This window comes from Carcharodon carcharias, chromosome 10 (assembly GCF_017639515.1).
Source record: "Carcharodon carcharias isolate sCarCar2 chromosome 10, sCarCar2.pri, whole genome shotgun sequence".
Lineage (NCBI taxonomy): Eukaryota > Metazoa > Chordata > Chondrichthyes > Lamniformes > Lamnidae > Carcharodon > Carcharodon carcharias.
The window spans coordinates 65623588-65644942 of NC_054476.1; the positions used below are offsets into that span (position 1 = coordinate 65623588).

A 21355-nucleotide genomic window follows, 5' to 3' on the forward strand; every position below is an offset into this window, starting at 1 on the left:
TGTGCATGAATCACAAAAATCACAGTATGCAGGTACAACAAGTAATTAGGAAAGCGAATAGAATGTTATAATTTGTGTGGGGAATTGATTGCAAAAGTAGAGAGGTTATGCTCCAGTTGTACAGGGCATTGGTGATGCCACATCTGGAGCACTGTGTATAGTACTGGTCTCCTTATTTAAAGAAAGATGTAGATGCATTAGCAGTTCAGAGAAGGTTTACTAGGCTAATACCAGGAATGGGCAGATTGTCTTATGCGGAAAGGCTGGACAGGTTAGGCCTGAATCCACTGGAATATAGAAGAGTAAGAGGCGAAACAAAAACAGAATTACCTGGAAAAACTCAGGTCTGGCAGCATCGGCGGAGAAGAAAAGAGTTGACGTTTCGAGTCCTCATGACCCTTCGACAGAACTTGCGTTCGAGTCCAAGAAAGAGTTGAAATATAAGCTGGTTTAAGGTGTGTGTGTGGGGGGCGGAGAGATAGAGAGACAGAGAGGTGGAGGGTGGGGGGGGGGTGTGGTTGTAGGGACAAACAAGCAGTGATAGAAGCAGATCATCAAAAGATGTCAACGACAATAGTACAATGGAACACATAGGTGTTAAAGTTAAAGTTGGTGATATTATCTAAACGAATGTGCTAATTAAGAATGGATGGTAGGGCACTCAAGATATAGCTCTAGTGGGGTTTTTTTTTTATATAATGGAAATAGGTGGGAAAAGGAAAATCTTTATAATTTATTGGAAAAAAAAGGGGGAAGGGGGAAACAGAAAGGGGGTGGGGATGGGGGAGGGAGCTTACGACCTAAAGTTGTTGAATTCAATATTCAGTCCGGAAGGCTGTAAAGTCCCTAGTCGGAAGATGAGGTGTTGTTCCTCCAGTTTGCGTTGGGCTTCACTGGAACAATGCAGCAAGCCAAGGACAGACATGTGGGCAAGAGAGCAGGGTGGAGTGTTGAAATGGCAAGCGACAGGGAGGTTTGGGTCATTCTTGCGGACAGACCGCAGGTGTTCTGCAAAGCGGTCGCCCAGTTTACGTTTGGTCTCTCCAATGTAGAGGAGACCACATTGGGAGCAACGAATGCAGTAGACTAAGTTGGGGGAAATGCAAGTGAAATGCTGCTTCACTTGAAAGGAGTGTTTGGGTCCTTGGACGGTGAGGTGACCCAAACCTCCCTGTCGCTTGCCATTTTAACACTCCACCCTGCTCTCTTGCCCACATGTCTGTCCTTGGCTTGCTGCATTGTTCCAGTGAAGCCCAACGCAAACTGGAGGAACAACACCTCATCTTCCGACTAGGGACTTTACAGCCTTCCGGACTGAATATTGAATTCAACAACTTTAGGTCGTAAGCTCCCTCCCCCATCCCCACCCCCTTTCTGTTTCCCCCTTCCCCCTTTTTTTTTTCCAATAAATTATAAAGATTTTCCTTTTCCCACCTATTTCCATTATATAAAAAAAACCCCACTAGAGCTATACCTTGAGTGCCCTACCATCCATTCTTAATTAGCACATTCGTTTAGATAATATCACCAACTTTAACACCTATGTGTTCTATTGTACTATTGTCGTTGACATCTTTTGATGATCTGCTTCTATCACTGCTTGTTTGTCCCTACAACCACACCGCCCCCCCCTCCACCTCTCTGTCTCTCTATCTCTCCGCCCCCCCAACACACACACCTTAAACCAGCTTATATTTCAACTCTTTCTTGGACTCGAACGCAAGTTCTGTCGAAGGGTCATGAGGACCCGAAACGTCAACTCTTTTCTTCTCCGCCGATGCTGCCAGACCTGCTGAGTTTTTCCAGGTAATTCTGTTTTTGTTTTGGATTTCCAGCATCCGCAGTTTTTTTGTTTTTATTAGAGTAAGAGGCGACTTGATTGAAACATATAAAATCTTGAGGGGTCTTAACAGGGTGGATGTGGAGAGGATGTTTCCTCTTATGGGAGAATCTGGAACTAGGGGTCACTGTTTAAAAATAAGGGGTCATTTCATTTAGGAGATGAGGAGAAATTTTTTCACTCAAGTGCCTTTGGAACTCTCTTCCTCAAAAGGCGGAGGAAGCAGAGTCTTTAAATATTTTTTCGAGGCAGAGCTAGATAGATTCTTGATTAACAAGGGGGTGAAAGGTTATTGGGGGTAGGCAGGAGCGTGGGGTTGAGGTTACATTCAGATCAGCCATGATTTTATTGAATGACGGAGCAGGGTCAAGGAGCTAAGTGACCCACTCCTGCTCCTAATTTTTATGTTCATATGCCTTGCCCTAAATAGTCATTCTGCCACTGGAGGAGTTTAAAACATAAATTTAACAAAAGTGAAAGGTTTTCTAGGAATGATAAAACTACAATGCATTTCATGATCAGGTCCATTTGCCTCATAAACAGTGATCTGCAGTACTCCATTAGTTGTTTCTCAATTAGTTAAATTGATTTATCATCTAGAGGCAAGTATCATCTAGAGGCAAGCCGATGTGTCAATGGCAATTATAAGCAACTTGATTTGTTTATTTTGTTACATAGCTAACAGTTAACACTGTTGTTTCAAAACACATGGCACAGTAGAATCTTGGCCTGCACTAACTGGGAAATTTAGTATGTAAACACTGAGAATGGATGTTATTGTTTTTAATACTTTGGGGAATATTGTCTTGCTCTGTAAAGAAGGCTGGGTATCTCTGTGATTTAATTAAGCTAGGAGTCAAGCTGTCTGCAAACATGAAAAGTGTTAAGTTTGAGGTATATATAGATTAAATATTTGCATTTTTAGATAAATTTTGGAGGTTGTGGAATTTCAAAGGCGAGTCAGAGGCATCAAGGAAAATGTTTGCATCTTGCAAAAGTCCATAGGTAAGTAGCAGTGGGGATATTATATTTTTATTGACCCAAAAGCAAAGACAAGATGGAAACATGAAAGATCTTATATTTGGAAGGGTTTGAATTTCAAAGGGATGAGAGAACAATGGGACTGGGATGAAAGGGGAAAAGGGTATATTAGAGTTACTGTGGATAGCTGTTGAGGTAGAAAGAGCTAGAGATAGCTATTGAGCTGGATAGTTGGAGATGGCTGGAGCTGTTTGAACTGTTGAGTCTTGGGCTGCAGCATGCAGTTTGATTCTGCAGTGAATTCCATAACAAAGTGGAAGAGGGCAAAGATCATGTGGTAATATACCTTTACTGAAGCTACAGCAGTCTGCCTTGTAAGATATTACTGGATTCCATATTTAAATTTCTATAAGGGAGTGCTGCCTGGAAAGCATTTACTTGTGGGTTTGACCAAGTAGTGTTTTGGGGAATGTTTTATAAGACTAACCTTAATTATGTAACTAATTTTATGAGAAGTTATATTTTGTTAATAAAATTTTTACTTTTTAAAAGCCCCAAAGTGTACTGGACCTCTTACTGCAGAGATTGGTATGTCATCTTCTCGTCATTTGAATGCAAAAAAAGGTTGTGGCCTGTAAGCCAAATTTCTCTCTGGGATTTGGTTTGTGCAGCAATTAACACTGACTGGTCATAATTGACAGAGCATTACGGTATTTTTTTAAAAATTCATCCACAGGGTATGTTTCATTGACAAGGATAGCATTTGGAAGACCTATGCCAGCAAGTACAGATTAATTGGTAATTTATTAATTTGCTGTTTGTGGGGCCTTGCATTGTTTAAATAATTATCACATTTGTTAAACACTAATTACACTTCAAAAGTAATCCACTGGTTGTGAAACACTGACATCAGGAACAGGAAAGAGCACCAAATACTACATGCTCTTCATTCTGTAAGAATTTCTATTTAAGAAAACACCTTCAATATTTTGTTTGTGAAATATTAGTTTGAACATTTAACCACAAGATTAACAGTCTACTTTATTTTTTTTTTAAACCCTACTTTCGCTCACTTCGCTTGCCAATAATTATATTGTTGCTCTTTTCAGTTCTACCACCTATCATTCTATCCTAAATGCAACATTTCCCATGCCTCCATTTTGAAAGTAAATGTATGCCCAAGTTTTTAGACGTAATTTTTCCAATAACTCAAGATCTTTGGGGGTTCTCTGTACTATTGATTATAGAGCTGGTGTTGGAAGGCAGTTTCTAAAAGCAGGCTATGAAACAAAAAAAGGCCATCAACCCAAATCCGTTTTACTCTCTTCACAGATGCTACCTGACCTGGTTGAGTATTTTCAACATTTGCTGCTATTTTGCAGTATTCTGCAGTATTTTACTTTTCTATGAAACAAACTTTGCACTCTTATGAGTGCTATGTCATCAAACTACTACTTGTCAACTATTCCCAAAGTGGCCATCACTTTTTTTTTAACCCCACAAGGTGGTAAATGCTATGCTTAAACTAAAACCAAGAATGGTAGGATTGTTGAATAAGTATATTTTTGGAACACATTTCTTACAATGTTAAGCTGCAAGACCTATGACTTTGTAGCCTCTGATGCAATAACATTTGTGAAAATCTCACTTCTTAAGTCTCATGTAGGCATCTTCATTCAGTCCTGCAAAAGTCTCTATGTAGTCCAGACCCAAATGCCAATGAACAAAAGAAGCTGCCACAACAATCAAATTCAGACAAAATGACAGCAATCAAGCTTACACTCTCATCCAGATTTTACATAAGCATGTCTCAAAAGTTAATTTCTTCTGATTTCTTGCATTATGGTTCATCAATTTTGTCCATTAGTTCCTCCTGATGCCTCTAAAGTGCCTTGGGGCATTTCTTCTATGTTAGAAGTACTATAGAAATGAAATGTTATAATGCTCACATTAGCTGACACCAGAAATGCAACAATAGAAAACACCCTTTAAACACAGGGACAGAAGATCTGTTCTGCCTTTTAATAAGATCATGGCTGATCTATAACAAAACTCCATATGCCAGCCTTTGTCCCATATCTTTTAATGCCTTCAGATAATAAAAACAATTGGTTTTAGAATTTACAATTGATATAGCATCAATTGTCACTTACAGGAGAATTCCAAACTTCTATCACTCTTTACATGTAGAAGCATTTCCTAATTTTATTCCTGAAAGGTCTGACTTTAATTTTTAGACAATGTCCTTCAGTCCTATGGTTCAATCCACAATGGAACGATTTCTGTGCCCACCCTATTCACTTCCCTTATGCCCAAAGACTGATTTCTGTGCCAGGTTCTCCAATCTGCATTACTATAGACCAAGGTTTGGCACTGGAGTTGATTTTCACACACCTGCAAGTCAAACTCCATTCTCTTACACAGTTACAGGCACAGAACAGGTAATTCAGATCAACTGGCTTATACAAGTGTTTATATTCAAGAGCTTCCTTCCACTTCTTTCCACCCTGCTCCCATATCACTCTATACCTTGATAAAAACAAAAAACTGCGGATGCTGGAAATCCAAAATAAGAACAGAATTACCTGGAAAAACTCAGCAGATCTGGCAGCATCGGCGGAGAAAAAAAAGAGTTGACGTTTTGAGTCCTCATGACCCTTCAACAGAACTGAGTGAATATTAGGAGAGGGGTGAAATATAAGCTGGTTTAAGGTTGGGGAGTGTGTGTGTGTGTGTGGTTGTAGGGACAAGCAAGCAGTGATAGGAGCAGATAATCAAAAGATGTCACAGACAAAGGAACAAAGAGGTGTTGATGGTGGTGATATTATCTAAACCTTCAACACCTTTGTTCTTTTGTCTGTGACATTTTGATTATCTACTCCTATCACTGCTTGCTTGTCCCTACAACCACACCACCCCCGCCCCCACTTCTCTCCCCCCCATGCCCCCCACCTTAAACCAGCTTATATTTCACCCCTCTCCTAATGTTCACTCAGTTCTGTTGAAGGGTCATGGGGACTCGAAACGTCAACACTTTTCTTCTCCGCCGATGCTGCCAGACCTGCTGAGTTTTTCCAGTTAATTCTGTTTTTGTTTTTTCACTCTATACCTTACTCAATTCTCTCAAGCCTCTCCATTAACATATCAATGCGGTCCACTTCAATCACTCCATGTGCCAATTGGACAATCTTACCACTGAGTAAGAAGCCATATATATTTATGTCCTGTGTTCAGGTCCCAATCAAATGGCAAACAATTTGGAAATCCAACCTATCAAACCCATCCATAATGTTAAAGATCTCTATCATAAGTCTTGTCACCTTGTCCAATAGGTATTTCATAGAACAGCAGCATGATTACAACACAGAAGGCGGGCTTCAATTTGTCGTATCCGTGCTGACCCTCTGAAGGAGCAATTCACCTAGTGCCACTCCCATGCTTTTTCCTCAAAGCTCAGCAGTTTTTCCTTTTTAGATAATGATTCAATACCCCTTTGAAAGCCTCAACTGACCCTTCCTTCACCACACTGTCAAGCAGTACATTCCAGTTCCAATCCTAACCACCAGTTCCCAGCAATTTTTGTTTCAATTTCAGATTTCCAGCACCTGCTATATTTTGCTTTTGTCTCGTCCTGATTCTCTTCATTCCAAGGAAAAGAAAACCAGCATGCTAAATCTATATGGATAGTTATATCCTCTCAATTCAGGGGCATTTGTAAATATTCCCTGTAATGAGATCATCCCTCATTCTTCTAAACCTTTGAGGATATAGGGCCGCTTTATTCATCCTCTCATCATAGGACAGCCTCTCATTCCAGGAATTAACTTAGAGAACCTTGGCTGTACTACCTCCATTGCAGTGCTTAGGTATCTTTTTAGTTATATGATCAGACTGCACCATCAATGGCATTTTAATATTAGTCTAACCAACATTCCAAATAAATTAAGCATTATCTGTCTGCTTTTGTATTCCATTTCTTTAAATATAATAAAAGCGTGGTATAAGGAGGAGTGGGGCCAACTGAGGACGAGCTACGCATGGTGAAATGCCATAAGGATCAGTGCTGGGACCTCAGCTATTTACAATCTATATTGAGAGAGAGAGAGAGAGAGAGAGAGACATAGTAATGTATCTAAGTTTGATGAGACAAAGCTAGGTGGGAATGCAAGCTGTGAGGAGGACACAGGGGCTGCAAAAAAGTTATGGACAGGTGCAGTGAGTAGATAACAAAGTGCCATAATTTTTTTAAAAATGTTGTGTAACTTATAAATGCCCAGAGAAACTTGGAAATACTTGTAAACCAAAAAGTCAGCATGTGGGTACAGCAAACAATTAGGAAAGCAAATGGCACATTGGCCTTTATTACAAGGGAATAAAGAAGTCTTTCTGTAATTGTAAGGGCTTTGGTGAGACCATGCCTGGAGTACTGTGTGCAATTTTGGACAGCATATTTAAGGAAGGGTATTTGCATTGGAGGCAATACAGCCAAGGTTCACTAGGTGATCCCTTGGATGACAGGGCTGTCCTATGATGAAAGGCTGAATAAACTGGCCCTATATCCTCCAAGGTTTAGAAGAACGAGAGATGATCTCATTAAAACATAAAAGATTCTGAAAGGGCTTGATAGGATAGACACAGAGGTTGTTTCTCCTACCTGAGGAATCTTGAAACGAGGGGGCTCGTTTCATGCTAAGGGGCCAATCATTCAGGACAGCAATATTTCATCCAAAGGGTTATGAATGTTTGGAATTCTCTACTCCAGAGGGTTCTGGATGCTCCACTGTTGACCATATTTGAGGCCAACAGGCAGATTTTTGGTCTTTCAGGAACCAAGGGATAGATGGAGGTGAGTTGCTCTCGCAGACCCAGCACAGGTATGAAGGGCCAAATGGCCTCCTCCTGTGCTGTAACCATTCTATGATTCTATAAGTGAACCCCAATGCTTTGTTTGCACTCTGTATGATTTTATCAATCTTGTGCTACACCTTGTTGATTTAGTGGTTTATGTATCAGTACTCCAAGATCTATTTGTTCTTCTACAATATTTAATTCACCTTCAAAGGAATATGTCTCGACACAACACTTATGTCTCAAACCGAAATTATGATCAGGGACAGAGAAAAGCTCTAACATTTAACATAACTTCCCTCTCCCAGGTTGGATGGGCAGATACATATTGCACCAACAGATAGTGTAAACAAATGTAATTTGCATTTTTAAAAATAAAATCAATACTAATATTTAATGTGCAATAAGTTCAAAGCCTCCAGGAATTTAAGTTTATTCATTTTTTCAACAACTGCAGCCACTATTGTGTAGAATCAGAAATATATTTAAATGTTACTGTACATAAGTGATTACAACTGACCATTTCTGTTTTTTGGTACTATTAAAGTACATCTGATAATTTACCACTTAAAAGTTCCTCCTCTGCAGACTAAGTGAAGCTCATAGTTTGTTCATATATTATAAGGTCATATAATCTTCTGGTTTGTCTACCACTGTGGAGTAACCAGACTGTGGACATTTTATCTATACGATTATCTTACTTTTGTTTGAAAATGCTTTTCTGCTCATTTTACAATGGCTACCAGATGTCCTCTGTAAACTGAGATAAGACAAAAAAAATCTCCTGGTTCCTACTCAATTTTTGTTCTATTTCTTTTGCCTCAAAATTTAATACTGTTTTATATGTTGGTGCAATTGTTGAACATTCTCTTGAATCACTTCCAGTGGTATACACTGACACCATGAATTCAATAGCATAGTTCCACATATTGCTGCTATCTCTTGGTGTTTCATGCCTTTAAAGTTTCATAGATCTTTGAGTTTCCTTTCTGCTCCATTTCTTTTACTCACATTAACAGTCAGCAAAAGAACTAGAGAGAGGAATAAAAGTAGTAGTACTGGATATTCACAGGTTATAATCAAGCAAACAAGTTGCATGTAAATAGAGTTCCACACATACATGAAGATTTTAAAATAAGTAGGAAATAAACAGAGGGTATTAAGCATAAGGGAGGAGTGCGATGGGATCATCACCCCTTGGACAAATAAGAAAAAATAAGGACTTTTCTAGCTCAGAGCAGTGCAGAACAAATAAGTAATAACTAATTAAAATGGTAACATCCAGAAGTCCATTCTGGTCACAACACTGATGGGAGTTACAGGCCACTTTCTACTGCTGACCCATAGGAAGCATTAAAGAAAGTGAAATTTTACTTTACGTATACAAGGGGTAATGTAACTCTAGTGTTGCATATTGAAAACCAGCTGTCTCCTGAGCAGCATCTAGCATAGGAAGCATTTCTGGCCTAGACCCGTCATAACCAACAGCTCTGACGGAATAGTGAAGGTTGCAAATCACATACTTCCAGACTTGTATAATCAACATTAAACTTGAAATATCTATGTCACTTTAAATCTTTTATTGAACATTCCTACCAAATTGATAGGGGAGAAAAGAAAGGAAGTTTAAAAATTGGTGTTTCAAAGAAGTTGAATAAAAACTACAACACTCGTCTGGCACAACAACAGATATGGTCAACCATTAATAATCTTAACCGCAGGGATCTTCTAAGCTGTTCACTGAAAAAAAAACATTAAAATTACACCATTTGTAAAAACTAGTTTAATATTTACTTTATAAACAAGGTGATGGAGAAGGCAGCCGTCAAAGGAATGTAGGGTTCCGAGGGCTGGAGGTAGTTATAGAAAATGGGGGAAATTATAGATAGGTAAGGGAAGTCCATGGAGGGATTTAGGCATGAAGATGCAAATTTTAAACTGGAGGCCCTAACTGTCCCAGGTTTGAGCAGAACAGGATGTGGACAACAGGATTTTGCATAAGCTGAAGCTTATGGAGGGTAGGTGAGAGGCTGATCAGGAAAGCACTGAAAAAGTCTTCTGGGGGTACCAAAGATATGGAGGATGCTGACAAGAGCAGATGGGCTGAAGTTGGACCAGAGGTACACAGTGTTGCAGAGATGGAAATTGGCAATATTTAATGAAGGAAATATGGGATTGGAAATACAGCTTTGAAGGAAATAAGACACTGACAGTTGCAAACAGACTTTCCCAGCCTGAGACAGTCAGTGGAGGTGGTAAGGGAATCACTATCAAGTGTATAGAGTTTGTGGTGGAAGCTGACTATAATGGCTCAGGTCTTTCCAATGTTTAAATGGAAACAATTATGACTTATGCAAAAACTGTTCTAGTTCTCTTGTGTGATATCCAAAGTGCCAGTGAAGGATCAACAGACATGGTGGACAGATAGAACTGAGTATCATCAGCGTACATATTGCAGCTTACCCCACGTTTGCAGGCGGTCTCACCAGGAAGCAGCTGGCAGCTGGGAATAGAGCCTAGGAGGATTCTGAAACCAATGGCACTGCAAAGAGAAGCCATTTCTGAAATGCTCTGGCTATATGGGATGCAAAAGAGTGGAACCAAGCAAGGATACATTTTCAGTCTGTCCAGCTTCCATGTTGGGAAAATGACCATAAAAGGATTGGTATTGGAAGAAGATGTGGTTGATCGTATCGAAGGTTGTAGGGAGGTCAATAAGGAGGAATACTGCACAATGGTCACAATCAATGAGGATAGCATTTTTGACTTTGGTTTTAGTCATCCCATTCGTCCTCTGCAACTCTAATCTCCCTTTCTTCTGTTTATTAAATGTGTTATCACTGGGCTTGGTGGTCCATCTGTTTCAAGACACCTAAAATCCATTTGGTGCAGTTCCAATGTTCTTGTGGTATCAAGACTGCTCTGCACAATGTTATAAATAACATGCTCTGTGACTGTGATGTTTTGACAATTCTGGCCTTCCTTAACCATAAGTAATGTTGGATGCAATTTTCCATTTCATCCTCTATTCTCCATTGCCCAGAACCTTGTGACTGTTCTTAACTGGTCCCACTATCTACCTCCCTTTGGTATTGATCTTCCAGAATTCCTTAAATTCTATAACTGCTCCCATGGATTGGAAGTTTGCAAGTGTAACCCCACTATACCAAGGAAGGAAAGAGAAAACAGGGAACTATAGGCCAGTTAGCCTGACATCAGCTGGTGGAAAAATGCTAGACTATTATTCATGTGACAATTTGAACATCACAATTCAATTAGGCAGGATCAGCAGTGTTTTGAAAGGGAAGTCATGTTTGATAAATCTACTGCAGTTTCTTTTGAAAGGGTAACTAGCACAGTAAAGGAGATACAGTGGATGTAGGGTATATTTGGATTGCAGAAGGCATTCGATAAGATGCCACAGGAGATTAATACACAGGAATAGTTCATGGCATTGGGGGTAAAATTAGATTTGGTTGGGGATTGGTTGATGGACAGAAAACAGTAGGACCACAGGGGGATTGCAGTACAAGAATCAGAAGTCCTGCTACAATTGTATAGGGCTTTTGTGGGACTGTAGTATGTGCAGTTTTGGTCTCCATATCTAAAGAGATACACGCTTGCCTTGAAGGCAGTACAGCAAAGGGTCAATAGATTAGTTTCTTGGATAAGATGAGCGGCTGAGTAAACTGGGATGATACTCTCTGGAGCTAGAAAGAAGGAGAGATGATCTCACCGAAGGAGTAATGGAGGTAACAAAGAGACAAGTTGGACTCTAAATGTTCACTCTTTTCCTTTCTACAAAGATGCTGCCAGACCTGCTGAGTTTTTCAAGTGCTTTGTTTTTATTTCCGAAGCAACTACTCTACTTGGAACTCAGCAGGAGACTCCCAGGACAGCAAAAATGCTTTAGGGATGTCCTCAAAGAATTCCTGAAGAGGTCAAACATACCCGCCGACTCTGGCTTGTGACTGACCAAAATGGAAAAGACTCTTTTGGGAAGGCACTGAACACATCAGGAGACTTCACTGGGATGTGCAGAGGTGAAGCTGAGATGTCGGAGGGAGTGCACAAACCTCCAAACAATCCATACGCCCAACCCTTCAGGTTGCAGAATCTACAGATCATGAATTGGACTTAGCAGCCATCTCAGAACCCTGTAGAAGTAGTTTCAATCCTATGAGGCTGCCTAAAAAAGGAAGACAATCAAGACTGAGATCAGTAGATTTCTGGCCATCAAGGGAAACAAGGGATGCGAGGATAGTGCAAGAAATTTTTGATATAGAAGTTCAGCCATGATATTATTGCTTGGCGAAGCAAGCTTGAGGGGCCTGCTCCTATTTATGTTCCTACCTAAATGTAACCAATGCCCGGTATGACTTCTCCTCCCCCATCAACTCCAGAATCTTTCACGGATCTATCCTTGGGATCCATGGTATAATCTGCAGTTTCATGGACAGTTTCCCAACACATACTGATGACAACCAGCTCCACAACACTTCTCTTGTGCCGCATTCACCCCTGCTGTCAAGACAGCTTGTCTGCTTTAATTGATCAAGTTTAAAAAAAAGCCATCCACTTAGGACCATTAAATTTGCTTTCTTAGCATTGCATCCGTTAGCTTTGCTCAAACAGATGGAATTAGACCATGCAAAAATCTTAGCCTGCCCATCCCATCCACAGCTATGCTTCAACCTCATTCCCCCGCCATCTTAACCACTTATTTCCACCTCTGCAAATCTATCTTCATTTGACTCCTTCTCCCTGCATCTGCGACCCCTAGAGACAATTTATCCTATATCTTTCTTGGTTACCATTCCTTCTGTTGCTCCTTAAACTCCAAAATAAACTTGTCTAAAGTTCTGGCATTTTGTCCTGCAATGATCTACATTGGCTCTCTTTCCTCCAATATATTTAATTTAAAATGGGAAAAAGGGAATGGTTGACCACCAGACAGAGTAAAAGCACAAGGCAGGTTGTGCAGGAGTCCCCTGTGTCCATCTCCCTCTCCAACAGATTTTCCATTTTGGATACTTCTAGGGGAGATGATTTCTCAGGGGAATGCAGCAAGAGCCAAGTCTGTGGCACCACAAGTGGCTCAGCTGCACAAAGGGTGGGAAGAGTGGAGAGCAATAGTGATAGGGAATTCTATCACAAGAGAAACAGATAGGCGTTTCTGCAGCCGCAACACCAGGAAGGCATGTTTCTCCCTGGTGCCAGGGTGAAGGATGTCACTGAGCAGCTGCAGGACATTCTGAATGGGGAGGGTGAACAGCCAGAGGCTGTGGTCTATATCAATAACAACAACATAGGTAAAAAGAGGGATGAGGTCCTGAAAGCAGAATATAGGGAGCTAGGAAATAAATTAAAAAGCAGGACCTCAAAGGTAATAATCTCAGGATAGCGAGATCAGGAATAAGAGAATAGACCAGATGAATGCGTGGCTGGAAAGATGGTGTAAGAGGGAGGAAGTTAGATTCCTGAGGCATTGGGGCCGATTCCGGGGAAGATGGAACCAGGTTGCAGCCCAGTAGGACCAATATCTTCGCAGGGGTATTTGCTAGTACTGTGGAGAAGGGTTTAAACTAGATTGACAGGGGGGTGGGAACCTGAGCAGGGAGCACAAGAAAGAGAAACAGACAGGAATGAAAGACAGAAAAGTAGAAAGTAAAAGTGGAATGCAGGGGAAACAATGGCTAGCAGCAAATAGGGCCATGATCTAAAGATTGTGTAAAAATGTTAAAAATAAAAGCCTAAAGGTACTGTATCTGAATACATGGAGCATTCACAATAAGGTAGAAGAAATAACAGCACAGATAGATGTAAATGGGTATGATATGGTTGCAATTATGGAGACATGGCTGCAGGGTGACCAAGATTGGGAACTGAATATCCAAGGGTACTCGATATTTAGGACGGACAGACAAAATGGAAAAGGAGGTGGCATGGTGCTGTTAGTTAAGGATGAAATCAGTGCAATAGTGAGATTATTAGCTCAGAAAATCTAGATAGAGAGACAGTCTGGGTGGAGCTAAGAAGCAACAAGGGGTGGAAAACATTAGAGGGAGTTCTCTATATAACAGTAGTAATAAGGTAGAGGACGGCATGAAACATGAAATTAAGAGATGCATGTAACAAGAGTGCTACAGGGATCTTGGGTGACTTTAATCTACATATAGACTAGGCAAATGAGCAATAATACTGTGGCAGATGAATTCCTGAAGTGTGCACAAGATGATTTTTTTAGACCAGTATGTCGAGAAACCGACTAGGGTACAGGCTATCCTAGATTTGGTATTGTACAATGGAAAGTGGTTAATTAATGCTCTTGCTGTGCAGGGTCCTTTAAAGAACAGTGATCATAACATGATAGAATTCTTCATTATGATGGAAAGTGAAGTAGTTCAATCTGAAACTAGGTCCTAAATCTTAAAGGAAACTATGAAGGAATGAGGCGTGAGTTGGCTAAGATAGATTGGGGAACTTCATTAAAAGTCATGATGGCGGATAGGCAATAGCTAATATTTAAGGAACGAGTGCATGCATTGCAACAGTTATATATTCCTTGCTGGTGCAAAAACACAGCAGGAAAAGCGGCACAACCCTGGCTAACAAAAGAAATTAAGGAGTGTATTAGAATCAAAGAGGAGTCATATAAAGTTGCTAGAAAAAGTAGCAAGCCTGAGAATTGGGAGCAGTTTGGAATTCAGCAAAGGAGGACCAAGAGATTGATTAAGAGGGGAAAATAGAGTATGAGAGCAAGCTTGCAAGGAACAGAAAAGCAGACTGTAAAAGCTTCTATAAATATGTAAAAAGAAAAAGATTAGTGAAGACAAATGCTGGTCCCTTACAGTCCGAAACAGGAGAATTTATAATAGCGAACAAGCAAATGGCAGAACAATTCAACTACTTTAGTCCTGTCTTCAAGGAAGACAACACAAATAACTTCCCAGAAATACTAGGGAACCTAAGGGTCTAGTGAGAAGGAATTGAAGGAAATTAGTATTGCTAAAACAATAGTGGAGAAATTAATGGGACTGAAAACCGATAAATCCTCAGGGCCTGATAATCTACATCCCAGAGTACTAAAGGAGGTGGCCATGGAAATAGTGGATGTGTTGGTTGACATCTTCCAAAATTCTGAAGATTCTGGAACAGTCCTGGCAGATTGCAGGGTGGAAAATGTAACCCCACAATTGAAAAAAGGGAGGGAGAAAACTGAATCACAGACTAGTTAGCCTAACATGAGTGGTAGGGAAAATGCTAGAGCTATTATAAAGGATGTTTAACAGGGCAGTCAGAAAATATCAATGGGATTAGACAGTCAACATGGATTTATGACAGGGAAATCATGTTTGGCAAACCTACTGGAGTTTGAGGACATAACTAACAGAATAGATAAAAGAGAACCAGTGGATGCAGCATATTTGGATTTTCAGAAAGCTTTTGATGAAGTCTCACATAAGACATTAGTGTGCAAAATTAAGGAACATGGGATTGGGGGTAATATATTGGCATGGATTGAAAATTGGTTAGCAGAGAGCAAACAGGGAGTAGGAAGAAATGGGTCCTTTTCAGAGTGGCAGGCAGTGACTAGTGGGGTACCGCAGGAATCAGTGCTTGGGCCCCACCTATTCACAATATGTATCAATGATTTGGATAAGTGAACCAAATGTAATATTTCCAAATTTGCTGACGACACGAAACTGGGTGGGAATGTGAGCGGAGGAGGAGGGTGTTAAGAGGCTTCAAGGCGATTTAGACAGGTTGAACGAGTGGGCTAATACATGGCCGATGCAGTATAACGTGGAAAAGTGTGGAGTTATCCACTTTGGTAGAGTATTATTTAAATGGTGATAAATTGGGAAATGTTGACGTACAAAGGGACCTGGGTGTCCTCATACACTAGTCACTGAAAGCAAGCATGCAAATGCAGCAAGCAGTCAAGATGGCAAATGGTGTGTTGGCCTTCACTGCGAGAGGGCAAGGAGCAAGGATGTCTTACTGCAGTTATACAGGGCCTTGGTGAGACCACACCTGGAGTATTGAATGCAGCTTTCTCCTTATCTAAGAAAGGATATACTTGCCAAAGAGGGAGTGCAGCGAAGGTTCACTAAGCTGATTCCTAGGATGGCAAGATTGTCGTATGAGGAGAGATTGGGCAGACTAGGCCTGTATTCATTGGAGTTTATAAGAATAAGAGGGGATCTTATTGAAACCTACAAAATTGACATTGATGAAGGCTGGATGCAGGGATGATATTTCCTTTGGCTGGGGGTCTAGAACAAGGGGTCACAATCTCAGGATACAGGGTAGACCATTTAGAACTGAGATGAGGAGGAACTTATTCACTCAGAGGGTGGTGAACCTATGGAATTCTCTATCACAGAAGGCTATAGAGGCCAAGTCACTGAAAATATTTAAGGAGGAAATAGATTTCTGGGCTCTACAGGCATCAAGGGGTATGGGGAGAGTGTGAAAGTATGGTGATGAGATAGAGAATTATCATATTGAATGGCGGAGCAGGCTCAAAGAGCCTAATGACCTACTCATGCTCTTCAACAAACCAAAACAGAATTACCTGGAAAAACTCAGCAGGTCTGGCAGCATTGGCGGAGAAGAAAAGACTTGACGTTTCAAGTCCTCACGACCCTTCAAGAGAACTGCGTGAATATTAGGAGAGGGGTGAAAGGGTGAAATATAAGCTGGTTTAAGGTTTTTTTTGGGGGGAGGTGGTTGTAGGGACAAGCAAGCAGTGATAGGAGCAGATAATCAAAAGATGTCACAAAGGAACAGAGGTGTTGACGGTGGTGATATTATCTAACCGAAATTAGCACATTCGTTTAGATAATATCACCACCTTCAACACCTCTTTGTTCCTTTGTCTGTGACATCTTTTGATTATCTGCTCCTATCACTGCTTGCTTGTCCCTACAACCACACACCCCCCACCCCTGCCCCCCACCTTATATTTCACCCCTCTCCTAATATTCACTCAGTTCTGTTGAAGGGTCATGAGGACTCGAAACATCAACTCTCTTCTTCTCTGCCGATGCTGCCAGACCTGCTGAGTTTTTCCAGGTAATTCTGTTTTTGTTTTGGATTTCCAGCATCCGCAGTTTTTTGTTTTTATACTCATGCTCTTCTATGTTTCTTAAATCCTCACAGCATTACGCCATCTTGTCTTCACAAGCTCTTCCAGCTTTGAATCCTCTCCTGTGGCTCTATCTTTTAGAACTCCCTAAACCTCTCTGCCCACCATTAGAAATCCAGCATTTTACAAAGTTTTTTGGTCTTCCTTCGTAATCTAAGCTTCCATAGCTTGGTTAGTATTCATTTCTAAAACTGCCTTGGGGCTGTCTGTTGTTCAAGATGCTATTTAAAAACTTTGTTGTAAACCTCAAGTGAGTGTTGAGACTTGCAAGGACACTCACCAATTTAGTCTCCAACAGGTTCACATGTTAAGAATTGCCACTTAGATGAGGGACTGGGGTCTACTGAAGCCTGGCAATGAAGCTCAACATGACTGCATGCTTTTAGAAGAGGGAAGGAAAAAAATTCTCATTCGGCACACTGTGACCAAATAATTCCTTGGCAAGATCATGGCAGACCTAATTTCTCAGAGCTGGAAACACAACCCTCAAAACTCACTCAGGAAAGTAATGTCAATTGTAATGATTACACAGAGAAAGTCACATTGCGTATTATGATTCCGGTTCTCCCTTTCCATGCCCAACACTTCTTGTCATCAGTGCAAAAGTCAGCTTTCATAGGCAGCACATGCTTCTGATGAACCAGAACCTGATCTTGTGTATCTAGGATAGCTGACCTCCAACAGAACAATTAAACCTTTTAACCAGTGATGCATGCCTGAGAAATAATACAGGAAACTGCTGTATATTCCTGACCTCTCCAACTGATAGGCCACATGTTCAAACTCAAAGTTACTGAATGTGTGCTTAAGATCCTGCTGAAATTTTTAAAAAGCGAGATTTAAACAGATTGCATTATTCTGTTGTCATCAGCTCCAAAACCTAATAATTATTTTTATAGCTTTGACGTGCAATGTGTCTATGAAATGCCAAGTTTCACTTGAAACAGAATCCTAATCAGAGAACTTTAAACAGGGAGTTGAGAAGAAAATGGGCAGATATTTAGAAAGAAAGATATTTTTAAAAATTGGATATGGGACAGTTATTTGCAAGTTTGGAGGGTTGAAGGTGAGGTTGAGAGGTTGGCGACAACAGTTGTGAGGAGGGAATGGGACGAGAGGGATAATATCAGTTAGCTTGTGGAGGCAGCTCAGGGAAGAGAGATGGATGGTTAGCAGCTTGCTGAGAAGGGAGTCAAAGACCAGAAAGTGGCATAGACATGTTTCAAGACAGCATGAGGGAGATGAGAAAGACTATAAAGCTCCATTAATGTTTGGTGGTCAGAGAGCACACTGCGGGGAGGTTTGGCTTATTGGGCAGAGAGGGGGCAAAAAGCAGCAGGGATGGCTGATCAGATTACCAATCTTCAAGGCCCACTATTTAAGGAAAAGTGGCACTAGAGAGGTTGCACAGAAGGTTGGCATAGGTGATAACAGAAATGCATTGGTATACATTTCAGGAAAGGGTTGGCAGGGTGGGTCTCTCCTCTCTTGAAAGAAAGGCCGACAGGTTGCCTGCGAGGTCTTGTTTTGCTAAGAATGGATACAGAGAGAACGTTGCCTCTCGTAGGGAAGAGTATAACTAGACGCAAAGTCAAGTCACCAAGAAATCCACTGGGAATTCAGAAGAAACTTCTTCACCCAAGAGTGGTAAGAAAATGGAATTACCACAGGGTGTGATTGAAGTGAATAGTACAGATGTATTTAAGGAAACTAGACAAGCACATGAGAAGGGAATAAGTAGTTACAATAATAAGTTTAGATGAGAATAGATGGAGGAGGCTCAAGTGAAACAAACATCAGCACGGACTGGTTGAGCTGAATGGCTTGTTTCTATATCATAAATTTTATGCAAGCCCACGAACTTACACTTTAAGGGGGCAGGTTAAGAGGGGAGTAAGTTGTTAGTACACAGTTTATTTTTTTGCACTTTTTTCTGTTTGCGGTGTTCATTTTCAGAGAGAGAGGCCCAAAAGCACCATATCACCAGAATAGCAACAATTCTGGTGTAGGGTCAGTTTTCCCCGCTCATAATTGCTTTCTATGTGCCCCTGTTGAATGTGTACACAACAGAAGAGTATGACATGGTTATGGGCCCTGAGCTTGACCCATCTACCAGAGTTATACCAAAGCCCACTTAGAATTGAAACTCACTTGTCAAAGTAGAGTCAATATTTTGGGAAGAGAGAAAATAGGTGAAAGTAAATGCAGAGATAAAAACAAAAAAACTGCGGATGCTGGAAATCCAAAACAAAAACAGAATTACCTGGAAAAACTCAGCAGGTCTGGCAGCATTGGTGGAGAAGAAGAGTTGAAACGTCAACTCTTTTCTTCTCCGCCGATGCTGCCAGACCTGCTGAGTTTTTCCAGATAATTCTGTTTTTGTGTTGAAAGTAAATGCAGGTTTTACTTTAAATGCATTTATCAGTATTTTGTTTTGTAACGGGATTTTAAAAAAATATCAACTTTAAAACCACACCAATGCAAATCTGTAGAGATAATTACTCAAACAGAAACAGGTAGACACACTTGAGACAGAAGATAGCAGTTTCAAGACCCACTCCAGGACTTATGCACATAATATAGTTCAACATCTTTAGCACAGTACTTGGGGAAGGGAGAGAGGTTTGTCCAAGGTGCCATTTTTCACACCATTACATTATGTCTCAGTATTCATTTTCACCTCAAAAGTCACCAAGGTACATTAACTGATCATCTTCAGCCATCAAGGTGTTGAATAAATTTCAAAATTAATTCATTGGTTGTGAGATGCTTTGGCAAGTCTGGAGAAATTGATAAATAGTTTGCATTTATATAGCAATTATATATCCCAAGAACATCTAAAAGCACTTAATCAATTCATTACTTTTGAAGTGCAGTCTCTAATGTATGCAAATGCAGCAGCCAACAAACACACAACACCCTGGTCAGTGAAACTTTAGAAATGAAGTTGGTGTATTTTGGTGATAAAGGGTTGAGGAAAGATGATTAGCTAAAATTTCCTATTCAGCTTCAAATGGTGCAATAGAACCTATTTCATCAACCTGAACAATCTAACTCAGCCTCATTTTAATTCCTGCCACTTCCTACATTGTAAGATCCCCTCAATGAACTGAGCCTTGTATTGTGTTCATGTAGTACACGTGGTACACCTTGGAATCTGAAACCACGAGGTGACACACCAGTACCCCGAACCAAACTAATATTAATAGCTAGGCTTTGATATGTCATATTCATTTTCCTATTTAAAATATGGGATGATAAAAAAGGTGACAGATTGGACTATCAAAGGGACCTAAATATCACCTAATTCTTAAACAAAAAACGAGGACCTACTGCATTTCAGATGAATATTACATATTTCAGAAATGGCCAAAGTAACTCAGTCAAAATAACTACATCACAAAACCGATGCTGGACATTCGTGCTGCCCACCAACCCTTGATGCATCACAGCAGCTGACCAAATTCACACTTGAATCTGAACAAAATTAGATAAGTCATAAAGAAGTTAATTTTCCATTTTTAAAGACATATAACTAATCAAATTACCAAACAGCGAACTACTGAAGGAATTGAAGCAGTAGCCCACTAGTGAACTTTTTTTTATTGTGGTAAGAGCCTTCAAAATGAGCGAGACCCCCAGATCCTGGGCAGGTTTCCATTTAACAGTGGCTTAATTTTACTTGAAGAAACCTGCACAGTAAGCATTGCAGTGCGGCCACTGAACTAAAAACCACAAATCCAGCGCAACACGCAACTCGGAGCTGGTGTGCGAGGGGAGGCCCGAAGCCCCAGGGCCCCTCCACATGTCACCCTGTCCGTCTCCGTAACACGTCCACCCTTCATCCTCAACCCCACCCCGCTCCCCGGCACCTCGTTGACTCTCCCGTCCCTCTCCCCGCGCCTGACCCTATCTCCTTCTCCTTTTCCTTCACCTGTACCTGTACCTGCACCACCGCAACGGTTGCTCTGGCACAGCCACCTCGCAGTCACCTCCGCGCGCTAATGGCGGACACCAAAGAGGCCGCTTCCCATTGGCCGCCGCCCAGCGTGATTCCCGCGTTGACGTCAGAGTGCACGGAAGCCGCCAATTAGAAACCGAGCCTCGGTTGGGTACAGGGCTTGTGAGCTCTTAAAGGGAAAGGCATTTTAATTTACCGGCTAAAAATAGAGCTCTTGAAGAGAGTGCTGCGATCCACATAATAGTTCAGCTCTAGTCAGTGGTTTGGCTCGAAGGTGTGAAACGTCCCATTCTATATAAATGCATGTTATTCTCTTCCTTAGTTTTATTAATGTGCAGCTTTGTCCTGGACTCTCCAGGAATTGATTATTTATCTCTTGGGCGCAATTCCCATCATTCATTGGGCATTATAGTTATTTTTTTTACCAGTTACAAAAATATTTGAGAGTTAAAAAGCTGCCATTTGACTAGTTGAGGTTAGGAGACCGTGTGAAGAAACCTCGAAGAATACAGTGGAGTCGCTAACCCTGAGTGATAGGACTGGATTTTTAAGGAGGTGGGCCGCGGTGTTA

General features: G+C 40.9%; 1 protein-coding gene across 5 annotated transcripts in view; it reads right to left on the reverse strand.

Moving 5' to 3' along the window:
- Window positions 1-20866, reverse strand: part of LOC121283226 (nucleosome assembly protein 1-like 4) — a 95769-nt gene extending 74903 nt beyond the window's left edge. For 2 of the 5 annotated variants that reach the window (XM_041197539.1, XM_041197541.1), the window contains exon 1: window positions 20770-20858. The gene's annotated coding sequence lies outside the window, so the exon portion shown is untranslated. Of the gene's footprint in view, window positions 1-20757 lie in introns of all 5 variants that reach the window. The other 3 variants (XM_041197538.1, XM_041197535.1, XM_041197537.1) reach the window with 3 other exon arrangements.
- Window positions 20867-21355: the final 489 nt, after the last annotated feature.